This window comes from Hydra vulgaris, chromosome 12 (genome assembly GCF_038396675.1).
Source record: "Hydra vulgaris chromosome 12, alternate assembly HydraT2T_AEP".
In the NCBI taxonomy this organism is placed as follows: Eukaryota; Metazoa; Cnidaria; class Hydrozoa; order Anthoathecata; family Hydridae; genus Hydra; species Hydra vulgaris.
In genome coordinates, this window is record NC_088931.1 from 620,666 (window position 1) to 633,451 (window position 12,786).

The following is a 12,786-nucleotide window of genomic DNA, read 5'->3' on the forward strand; positions in this document are numbered from 1 at the left end:
ATCACTTAAAAGAAATGGTAAACTGGTTTTGTGGCGCAGCATTATGTTTTAACAACTTTAGAACCAAAACTACTAACAGAGAACGTATAAAGTTTTACTAGCTTCCCAAAGATGTTTCTATTCAGAAAGAATATATCCGAGTTTTAAATACAAAGGGAATGAATTTCGGAAATGGGCATATTTGTTGTGAACATTTTTCATCTGGAATAAGAGAGTTATGCACTGATATTCCAGACATAGCTGCACCACCAAGCCAAATTGCTATAATGGAACGAAAATACGCAAATGCTCTGGCCAAATTAATTAAATTAAGAAAAACGACTGAAGCTGATAAAAAAACATTTGAAAGGGTTAAAACGTAAGCTTAGTATGATGATATCCTTGTCTAAATCTTGTCCTATTCGTAAAAAACCAACAAACCGACCTTCTTATGTTACAAAATCTCCTTTATCATTACTTAAACCAACAAAACAACAGTTATTTTCCAAATTAAAAAAAGAAGCAGATGCTAACAAAATTCCTCTAGAAAAAACAAACAATGCAAACAATTATTTAAAACAGCTTAAAAAAGAAAAAAAAATAAACAAAGTAAAGAATGATATGTTACATAAAAAATGTTTAATTTTATCTGTAAGAAATCAAATTTAAAAAAAAGAACTAGACAAATTTGAAAAAGGAATGTTTAAATATTCCAAACTTAAAGACAAACCAAAGCAGTTTAAATATTTATGTGGTTTAACTGTCCTGCAATTTCAACTCCTTTATAATTGTGTAGCACCATACTGCCACTTAATTGAATATCCGGATTGCAAAGGTATAGGAACCAGATTCCTTGAAAAGAAAACCGAATTGTTTTCAGTTTTAACATTGTGCAGACATGCACTTTATCTTGGTGTTATTGGATTTATGGCTCGCGTTTCTAAAAGCACCATGTATCGTGTTTTCACTGGATGGGTTGTATTTCTAGACACAATATTTTCAGAGATAAATTTAAAAGTCAAAAGCACTTATATTTCCCTGATGATGTCTTCTGTTTTTAAAAAAACTGGCCATGGTGAAACCGATATTGTTGAGTTTCAAAATTTAAGTTTCAAAAACCAACCAATTATGATCTTAACACTTTAATGTTTTCAATTGTATAAAAACTCTCCACATGGGTCACGATTGCTTTTTGGAAACATACAGTGTCTCAAAAAATTATCCGACCAAACACTTTTTTAAATATTTTTCCTAAAAAAAGTGCAGTATTTTCGTAAATTTAGACTTTTTTGGTAAACTCAAGATTAATAAAAATAAAAGAACATGTTTTTAAATAGATTTTCTTTATTTCAATGTAAAATATGAATCACAAAGTTTTCAGTCTTTAAATAAATGAACTTTGGTCGTTTTTTTATTGTCAAAAAAATATTCGACCAAACGCATTATTTGTTCCATAATAAATTATTATATAACAAAACAATTATTTTAATACTTTGTTGGGCCTCCCTTTGCTTGGATTACAGCTTCTAGACGTCTAGGCATTGATTCGACTAAAGATTTTGTTTCTTCTGATTGAATCTTTTCCCAGGCTTCTTAAATTGCCACTTTGAGGTTTTCTTTTTTGGAAAATGACCGATCTCCAATTTTTCGGTCTACAATTTCCCACAAATGTTCAATGGGATTAAGGTCCGGTGATTGTGGAGGCCATTCCAAGACCTCAACATTATTTTCAGCAAACCACTCCTTTGTTTTAGTGGCACAATGCTTGGGATCGTTATCTTGCTGAAATGTAAAATCAGATCCTAGCCGAAGTTTTCGAGCAGATGACTTCAGATTTTGCTTTAATATGAGTTTTGATAGAAACTTAATTATACAAGTCAAGAAAAATCGCTTCATTTCTGCTCGAAAACTGGCTGAGCAAGCTGAAGAGAATTATGGAATCAAATTATCCCATCAGACAATCAGAAATCGTATCCGAGACCAGGGATTTCAAGGACGACTTGTGCGTAATAAACCATATTTGAGTAAGAAACACATGAAAAGAAGATTGTAGTTTGCTAAGAAGTTCAAAAACATGCCGTTAAGTTTCTGGAAAAAGATCCTGTGGATCGACGAATCGAAATTCAACTTAAAGTCATCTGATGGAGCCCAAAAAGTTTGGAGAAAAGCCGGAGAAGCCTACAAATTAAGCTGCGTGAGAGGAACTGTCAAGTATGGTGGCGGTAACGTGATGGTATGGGGTTCAATGGCTTGGAAGGGTGTTGGAAAACTCCAATTTATTGATACTATAACGGATCAGGTGCAATACAGAAACATATTAAAGCAAAATCTGAAGTCATCTGCTCGAAAACTTCGGCTAGGATCTGATTTTACATTTCAGCAAGATAACGATCCCAAGCATTGTGCCACTAAAACAAAGGAGTGGTTTGCTGAAAATAATGTTGAGGTCTTGGAATGGCCTGCACAATCACCGGACCTTAATCCCATTGAACATTTGTGGGAAATTGTAGACCGAAAAATTGGAGATCGGTCATTTTCCAAAAAAGAAAACCTCAAAGTGGCAATTTAAGAAGCCTGGGAAAAGATTCAATCAGAAGAAACAAAATCTTTAGTCGAATCAATGCCTAGACGTCTAGAAGCTGTAATCCAAGCAAAGGGAGGCCCAACAAAGTATTAAAATAATTGTTTTGTTATATAATAATTTATTATGGAACAAATAATGCGTTTGGTCGAATATTTTTTTGACAATAAAAAAACGACCAAAGTTCATTTATTTAAAGACTGAAAACTTTGTGATTCATATTTTACATTGAAATAAAGAAAATCTATTTAAAAACATGTTCTTTTATTTTTATTAATCTTGAGTTTACCAAAAAAGTCTAAATTTACGAAAATACTGCACTTTTTTTAGGAAAAATATTTAAAAAAGTGTTTGGTCGGATAATTTTTTGAGACACTGTATACCCTGGTTCGATCACAGATAATGAATTAACAGAACAATCTCATATTTTAGAACTAGTTGAGAAAGAACACGAAGTAATGGCAGATAGAGGGTTTTCAATTCAAGATTTATGCGCTTCAAAAGGAATATATCTGAATCAACCATCTCAAAAATCAAGCCATCAGTTTCCACAAGCTGATGTAGCTGATAATTTTAATATAGCTTCTACCCGTATTCATGTAGAGAGATTCATAGGATGCGTACGTGATTGGTCAATTCTTAATCTTCATTTCAGGAGAACATTTTGACATCTTTGCAAAGTGCTGAAGTGCAATAAATTCATATTTATGACCACACTCAAAATTTTTTATGTTTTGTGTGTTATAAATATCATTTTCATTTAATCCTTCCTTAACTAACTTCCAATAAATTGTAAATTTTTCCTGTCCATATATTCCTAGCAACGCTGGTAATCGACTCCCCGTTATTTTCCCTTTTCTTGTGTCCATCCACTCCTGTGTATTTTGTTTGACATTAATATGATTTTTGTATTGTCCTTGTGATGGTATCAGATTTGTCAAATCAATGCAAATAACAGGATCCTCATTTAAAAGTTGTTTATTAATTTTTTCTAAAACAAAAACTTGTTCAGGCGAAACTACGATACCTCTGTGTTTACTTTATTTTGATTTAGTATTTGCAATATTGTTGGTATTTCACTATAATTATCTTGACATTTTTGTGAGTTTACTGCTTGTTTACTTAAAGTACGACTTTTTGCATTTATAGAACTTAACTTATTGAATTGGGATTTAAAACTTTCAGGGTCATATCAAAATCTTAAGTGCCCCATTAGTGAAGATTCATATCCAAGATCTATTGAACAAAGAGTATCATATACGTGTCTTCAAAATTGGGTTCCTTTTTCAATCCTTTCTTAATTTTTTGCTTCATTTTTAAAACACCTCTTTTAAAAGATGAACTTTCTGGATCTGTTGGAGTAATTTTTAAGTTTTCAATTGTGCTTTTGTTTTTTGCTGATTTTACTTTAATATGTAATAGTGGGACCATTGGAATAGAACCTTTTTTTGATCTTTTATGCCATTTCTGTATCACTTGTGTGCACGTTGTCTTTGTATCATCATAATGCTTTAAGTAAAGAAGGATAGCTAAAACATGACAACAAAGCCCACTAAGACCAACGGGGCATTCACTATAATCTTTATGAGGTGTCCCTCCTACAAAAAGTAAATAAGCAGGGCGTGCATCATGGCTATAAGATTTTCTTATGAAAGCTCTTACATATACTATATTGTTATCTGAATGTATTTTAACTGATATAATTTTTCTGCTAGTTAACATTTGGTATGCTTTTTGCTGTTGTCCAAATGTCCCTCTCTTTTATTGAGTATGTATTTTTTAAAAAGTTCAGAGTTTACACAAGGGTAGAGGTTTTCACTTCCAGTCCAATTTTGAGACATGTGTGGTATCTCGTCTACATGTAAGCTTGTTTTGAATAAGTAGTTTTTTTTTGCTTTTAGATAAAGTTTCTTAACTAGTTTTGGATATGGTAAGAACTTAAAAATTCTGCCTTGCAATTATATAACAGAGCTTGTGACACCCAGTCCGTGGTTAACAAGCCATTCAACACAAATCTTTCTTGATGCAGTTAAAATGTTAACTACATTAATATTTAATTCCATTTATAACAGTAATAGTAAATTAGTTTATATTTATATTAGCCATATTTTGCTTCACTTTAAACTGCTATAAATATAAACAAACGCAATAAAATTTTATGTCCCTACAGCTTAATTATTAGTACCCAGACCTTCCCGTATGAAACTTGCTAATTACCGCTGTCAGTAATTAACAAAATAATGATCTACAATACTACCTTCTCTTTTAATTCCTTTCTATTTCTATAAAAAGAACGCCATTTCTCCCAGTTAATATGCTAATACTTTTCTCTTGCAAACTGATATATAAAATAAAAAAACCATCACTATCAACAAAATGGCAGTACCAAACAATAACGGCAGCGAAGAAGATGTTGAAAATGCTATGATACGTTATCGAGAGCAAAGAATATATTTAAGAAAGGGTGCATTCAAGTTCAATGTACCAAAATTGACATTGATTAACAAAAATAAAAGTAAAGAAGTAGGTCAACACGAAAGCGGAAGGCCGATAGCTTTATCATTTGTAACTGAAAAGTTATTGATTCATTTAACTCAATATTTAGGCGATTGGGTCTGTGGTTTGACACAAGCCAATATAATTTCTATTGATCAACACTCTTCGAAAGACACAAAACAAGAGCATTTGTTCAAAAATGGCAAACCTTCATTTCAGTGGAAGTATGATTTTAAACAGAGATGGAAACATGATGTTGCATTACGCAGAGCAAACAACATTGCATCAAACAGAGCGTCATCTTTTCCTTCCAATATAATAGAAAAAAATTTTAACAGTAAGAAACAATAAGATGAAGCCAAAACTGATAACTTAAAAGCTTCACATATTTGGAACTCCGATGTGTGGTATTTAGTGGTGAGAAAATTTCAATTTTATGCCAAAAAGGTATAGAACGCGTTCTCAAACTATTAGGAAACATTCAAAAAATTAATTATATTGTAAGCGTTAATGCATCAGGCTTCTACTTCCTTCCTTTTGTCGTTTATAAATCAAAAAGATATTTATATTAATCATGATGCAAAAATGCTCTAACCAGTACTGTTTATACAATATTAGATTCAGAATGGATGGAGAAATCGCAATTTAATGAGAGATTGGAACCGCTATTTATTCCAGCAGTTAAAGCGATTGGCGAAGGTTCATTGACACATGATTCGAGAATATTGAGTAATAGATAGATTTGTTTTTCTTTTTATTAATTTTCATATATGAATTTGTTTTCTCCTCCATTTTTTTTTTTTTTTCATTGATTATAACGGTCACTGACTTATGTTGAAAAAAAAAAATACGGTCAAAAGTTGTTTCTCGTAAAATTAATTTTAAGAAATAAATATAATCTAAAACATTTTTTTTTTTTTTTTTTTTTACATATTATTATAGAATACAAAGTCCTTTATCTATTGAAAAAAAATTCTATGAAAAAATATGTTCCTCATCAAAAACAGATTAAAATTTCTGAATGTTGACCGAAAATAGGGTAATTTACCCTTAGCTTAGTAAGCAATTTTTTCTAAGTTTTTAAATTTTTTTATGACCATGCTAAATTGGGTGTTGCTTTTGTTGAAAGTTAGTTGCGTTTGAGAATTTTTTGTTTTTCAATGATAGATGTGGTTCGCCCACAAATTACGTCACGCAATTTTATACCCTTCCCCCTCCTTGTCACAACATCGTAACTCTTTAGTAACAACATTCAGTATATCAAATTTTTAATTAAAACTTTTAGAAAGGGTAATTCGTCAAAGTTGCTCAATGTTAAAAAAAACAAATTGTACAAAAAATATCAAACGGATTTAAGTTTGTAATGATCTGTAATGGTGATTCTCTATACATTAAAGTTGGTAAACGAACAAAGCGTAAAAACGCGGATTGAATGGATTTTGGAGCCTTGTTGTTGGCTGTTTTGTTGCGGACTCTGTATTTAAAGCTTGTTCAGTACAGTTTAGTTAATGTTGAAATCTTTCCAGAACAGTTCAACAAATACTAAAGTCTGTTTAGTACAATCCCAGGAAATACAAAAGTGGAAGCCTGAATTAAACAGATAACTTACTATTCTTGAACCTACACGCAAGATATTTTAATAAAATATTTTGAAAAAATTATGCAATGTTGTAGAACTAATAAGATAATACTACTGATAATGATCATCGGCTCTGGTCTATACAAGTAATATACTTTTTAAACCAGTTAAGTTGTTTAATTAGGTTTTTCATATTTGTTCGATAACTTTCAATAATGTTTTGTTACAATTTATGCATTACTTTGCATAACTGGAATATTAATGTTATCAATTTACCGGTGACTTGAAAGGGCTCGGAAGTAGTATTGATTTGACAGCCTTTCGATGTCATTATAGGAACGAAACTTCCACCATAGGATGATATTTTACTTCCTTTCTTTAGCTTATTAGAAGGAAAAAAAAAACGGTAAAAGATAATTCAAGCATTTTTGCGAAAGAAGTGATATGCACATGATTTGATATTGCACATGCAATATCAAACAAAAAAAATAGACATTTCAAACAACCTTTTAATTTATTTATTATGCCAATATGCACATATTTTACCATATTATCCTTAAGTTTTAATAAGTATATATAATTATAATCTGACTGGGGCAAGTAGAAGACAAAATGTCTTATTATTAAGCCCCTTCTTGAAACAGAAAAAAGTAAAATAAGTTTTACACAACCTTATATTATTATTATTATTATTATTATTATTATTATTATTATTATTATTATTATTATTACTACTATTATATATATATATATATATATATATATATATATATATATATATATATATATATATATATATATATATATATATATATATATATATATATATATATATATATATATATATATATATATATAGTATTATATATATATAATATTATATATGTATAATATTATATATATATAATATTATATACATATAATATTATATATATACATAATATTATATATACAAAAGAGTGAAATTAAAAAGTTTGAAAAATAATTTTAAAAGTTTGAACAAAATTATAAAGTTTGCGAAAAAGAAAAAATCTAATATAACGTAAATATAAAAATTTACAAACCAATGCATATACGTATGCTTATTCAAAACAATACGGAACATATACACCATAAGAAACAAAATCGTTCTTATACAAAGTATAATTGTAAAATGCTAATTTGCAAATCATTTTTATGGAAAAGATGGTCGATCACTAAGACCATCTTGCACAAAAAGGCATATATCCAATATAATTTAAAATGTAAAAAAGTCATTTACACACAACATAAAAATGTGGAACTAAAACTTGTCAAAGAAAATAACTCTAGTAAGTTTTTTAGTTACGTAAATAAAAATCTACACAACTCCTAAAAAATAGAACCTCTAAAAATCAATAGCAACTTTACTACTAGCAATGTTGAAATCGCTAAAGTTTAATAAACACTTTAAAAGTGTTTTTACGGTGGATGACGGAAATTTGCCTAAAACTAATATTTTTGTTTGTGAATATATTAGGATGGATTTGTAGATTTTTCAGCGAAGATAGTTTATCAAAAGCTAAAAAATCTAAAACCTAGCATATCATTTGGACCTGGCTAAATACCAAATATAGTTTTAAAACAGCACATAATATGTATTCCGCTTTTGTATATATTAGCATCGAGTTTTACGTCGAGCTTGTTACCAAAACAATGCCTTCAAGCTTTAGTTTCCCCTATTTTTTAAAAAGGATCGAATTCAGATGCTAACAACTATAGACCTATCTCCCTCATATGTACTAGCTGTCGAGTGATGGAAAATATTGTAGAAAAAACAAGGAGCTTAGTGATAAGACAAACCTGTCTTATTTTTGTCCTTGCCATTTTTAAATATATTATAAAACACCGAACTTGTAAATATTTGTACGGCTAAATAAATAAACAAAAAAAAGACTAAAATCTAATAAGACCTAATCAATACGGCATTTTACCCTAAAGATCTACGTGCACAAATCTTTTTGTCAACTAATGACTGGAATAAAGCTTTAGATAGCATTTTTATTACTGACGTGCTGTAGGGAAAGCGGAATAGTATCGAAAATTAACTGATCGAAAAAATGATTAATATCGAAAAATAACTGACCGAAACCCATTTTAATGATTAAGATCGAAAATGTGATTTTCAGATTAATATCGAAAAGTTTTTATATCGAAATTCACAAATGCGGAACAATATCGAAAACAATAAAAACGGAATAAGATCGAAAACTTATTTTAATGACTAACATCGAAAGAGTGATTTTCAGATTAATATCGAAAAGTTTTTGTATCGAAATTCACAAATGCGGAACAATATCGAAAACAATAAAAACGGAATAAGATCGAAAACTCATTTTAGTGATTAACATCGAAAATGTGATTTTCTGAATAATGTCGAAAGCAATAAAAACGGAATAAGATCGAAAACTCATTTTAATGATTAACGTCGAAAATGTGATTTTCTGAATTTTTTGAAAATTTTTTTTTTGCTGGCTCTACTAAGTTTGACGTCATGGGTCCTGGCCCCAAATGTGAAAAATTTTTCTTCTTAGTTTTAACCTAAAAACAAATTAAAAGCAAAAATTTGCCCTAACACGCTTGTGCACACGAAGTACACAGTGACCCTCACTATTATCCGTAACCTTACATGTTTTATTTTTATTTTTTCAGCGAAAGTACAATGCTTAGAGCGCAATATGTTAATCCAATTCTTTTCTATTTTTATAAAATATTCTCTCCTAGTATTATTACTGAATATTTTTGTGATATTAGCACTATTATTCCGAAACACTTATTGAAGCTCGATTATCTAATGCCTTTAGTTCTAGGCGAATGGCTTTGGGATTGAATCCCCGTAGTGTTTATCTTTTATTTTTGAAATGAGTATGTGGTCACTGCGCCTTCTCTTTTCTTTTCAGTCCTTAATTCTCATCTATGTCATCATGCTCAGCACAAAATAAATTTTTATTACGCAAGATAAATTCAAAACAAACTGAGCAGCTGTTCAGAATGACAAATCAGTATTGATAATAACATTAAAAGTAAAGTCTAAAATTGAAAAAGATTTACAAACATAAATTGTTAATATATTGTTTATCTGTTAACATTTACTAACTGTTTGTGAACTTTTTCCTTTTAACCTGTGATATGGAAGATGACTTCTCTACTACTTCTTATAGGTAAATTTTTAAAGAGGATAACTGTAGTTAAAAATTTGTTGAATTTATATATTAAATTGTTAATTTATTTAAAATCGTCATTCTTTAAATAAAAATTTGGTAACTCACAACGAAACATCTTTTAAGTAACCAAAAGTTAATGCCACTCATCTATTGATACTGACCTAAATTATCGACACAGTTATAATCGTAACTCAAAAGACCTTGAAATAAGAAGTCATATTTCACAACTGCAAAGGAGCACACAGATTTGTATTAGATTTTTATCCTCAATGCACAATATAGCTGTTTAAAATTTAGGTTTTTATCATTTTATTTAAATTTTCCTTGATTCAGAACTTTATTTGCAAGTTTTGAGATTTTATATATATTATATATTTTATATATTCTGCAGTTAAAATACTTGCCTGTTTAACTGTAACATCATCTTTGAACAAAGTATACTCAAATGGGGGAAGTCTGGACAGTTTATCGCTTATCGTTTATAGTTTAAAGTAAATCAACAAATCCATAAAATAAACTTTTTTAAAGTTATTTTTATTTTCTGATAGCAATCTATTAAATCTTTTAAAATTACTTGCATGATTACAAAATCATGCTAGTAATTTTAAAAGATAGTCACAGTTTTAATGGTTTTATTTCTCAATAAATTACTATAAATTTTTACAACTGAGGCAGTTTTTATTATCGACGGAATGTTCCTATTATTTAATGAATGTTCTTAACAACTTTCTATTGTATACCCTTTTTGAAAAGTTCAGACTTAAGTTTTTTTAGTTCAAAGCTCAGAGTATTCTGTATATTTCTGTAAATAAATTTCATTAAATATTAAACAGATATTTTGCAACATTTTGGGCCGATTCGGAGTAATGATTTTGCATATTATATTGTGTCAATATTACCAGAATGTGCTTTCGATAAAGAAAGCAAGGGAAAATTTTTCCAAATAATTTTTAATGGTGTTTTAATGTATGCTTTAAATACATGGAAGTATACACTAAAATAATGCATACATATTAGTGTTTTGTGATTTCTACTTTATTATTTTTTAAGTTCTTCAAAAACTAAACCAAAAAGATTCTGCAGGATTTTTTAATTAAGTAGGAAATTCTTCAAACATACATATCGTCGAGGATATTGCAAAACCGCGTAACTAGCATTGGATAATACCGTGTATCTACAGACCATTTTTTTTACTGGAAAAGTTTAAAATTCAAAATTTTTTTTATTTTAACAGATTTTGGTTTCATTTTAGTATAAAGAGCATTATTCATGTTTTTTGTAATGTCAACAATAGATATTTGTTGTTAAAATTATTAACATCCAAATATATTAGCCAATGCTAGTTACGCGGATTTTCACTATCCCCGACAATATGTAGGGCATTTTTATGACTATTACAAAACATTATGTAAAGATAATAGACAACTCTTGTAAAAAAAACTTCATATAGGTTCTCAGCAACTTGTATAATAACCTCAATAACTTCTAGTATGAAAATTTTATTAAATAGCATCTTGTAAAATAAAATATAATTACTTTTTAACATTTGGTAGCTACATATCGTAGCAGCAATGTATTTAAAGTTGTGTGCTCAATATTTTTTTAGTATTTACAATGTTAAACATTCTGTAACAGAATGACCAGATGACTACTTGTAATAGTAATTTTTCCATGACAATTGGAGGAAGAGTGGGTATTGCTTATAATCTTTTATTAAAAAAGATCTTTCAGCATGCTCTTCTTGCTTAATTAATCAGGGTTTTTTAGCCTGCTCTACTTGAATTGTAACAAGGAGTTTTGTACCAATAAAGAAGCTTTATATCATAAAATTTCAAGAAAAGAATACTTTAAAACAAGGCTTGTTTTAAAGTACTTTCTTCTTGAAACTTTTGTGCACATATAACAGATGACTTAGTTGGCATATAATTTTGAATTTTTACAAATAACTTTATCCTTTAAACTTTTTATGGTTTGTTGACATTAGCTGTAAATAAATCAATACATCTTGTTTTAAATCGTTTTATAAATAGCCAACAATACAACATTCAATATTTTTTGTTCTACTAATCGAACTTTAATTTTATATTGTATAAATTATACAATTATACAGTATAATTACTACTCTTTAATTCACAACCGCAATAAACTGGCCTTTCTATTTATTCTGCTTTTGGAATTTTTGAATCCATTCTTTTTTTTCACATTTTCAATATTATTCCGGAAAGTCCCTTTTCGATTTTATTCCGTTTTTCACAATTTCGATATTATTCCGGAAAGTCCCTTTTCGATATTGTTCCTTTTTTCACAATTTCGATCTAATTCCGTTTTTAAAATTTTCGATACTATTCCTTTTTTCACAATTTCGATATTATTCTCTTTTGAGCTATTTCGAGATTATTCTCTTTTTCGATATTATTCCGAAAAGTCCCTTTTCGATATTATTCCTTTTTTCACAATTTCGAGATTATTCTGTTTTTCGGATTTTCGATACTATTCCTTTATTTACAATTTCGATGTTATTCTTAATTTCGATGTAATTCCAGAAAGTCGCTTTTCGAGATTAATCAGTTTGACTGTTTTCGATACTGTTACTGCTAGCCTATTAATGATTTACCCACTACAGTAAAAGATCTTAATTCCTCTCTAATTTTATATGTCGACGATATGAAACAATATAGTTCATTTAAAGATGCCAATTACAGTCACGATCTTGCTGTTACCATTCAGTCTCTGGTCAAAAAAATGGCAGTTAAAAGCAGCCAATAATACGTGTTTTACTCATAGAATAGCACCTACTTCAATTTGTGAAAATATAAATTACAACTATAAGTTAGGAGTTCATAATTAGTCTACAAACCCAAAAAAGTTTCATAAAGCTCCAAAGGAGTTCATAATTAGTCTACAAACCCAAAAAGGCTTGATGTGACCATGGATTCCTACTTAAGTTACAATATTCATATTGAAAATAT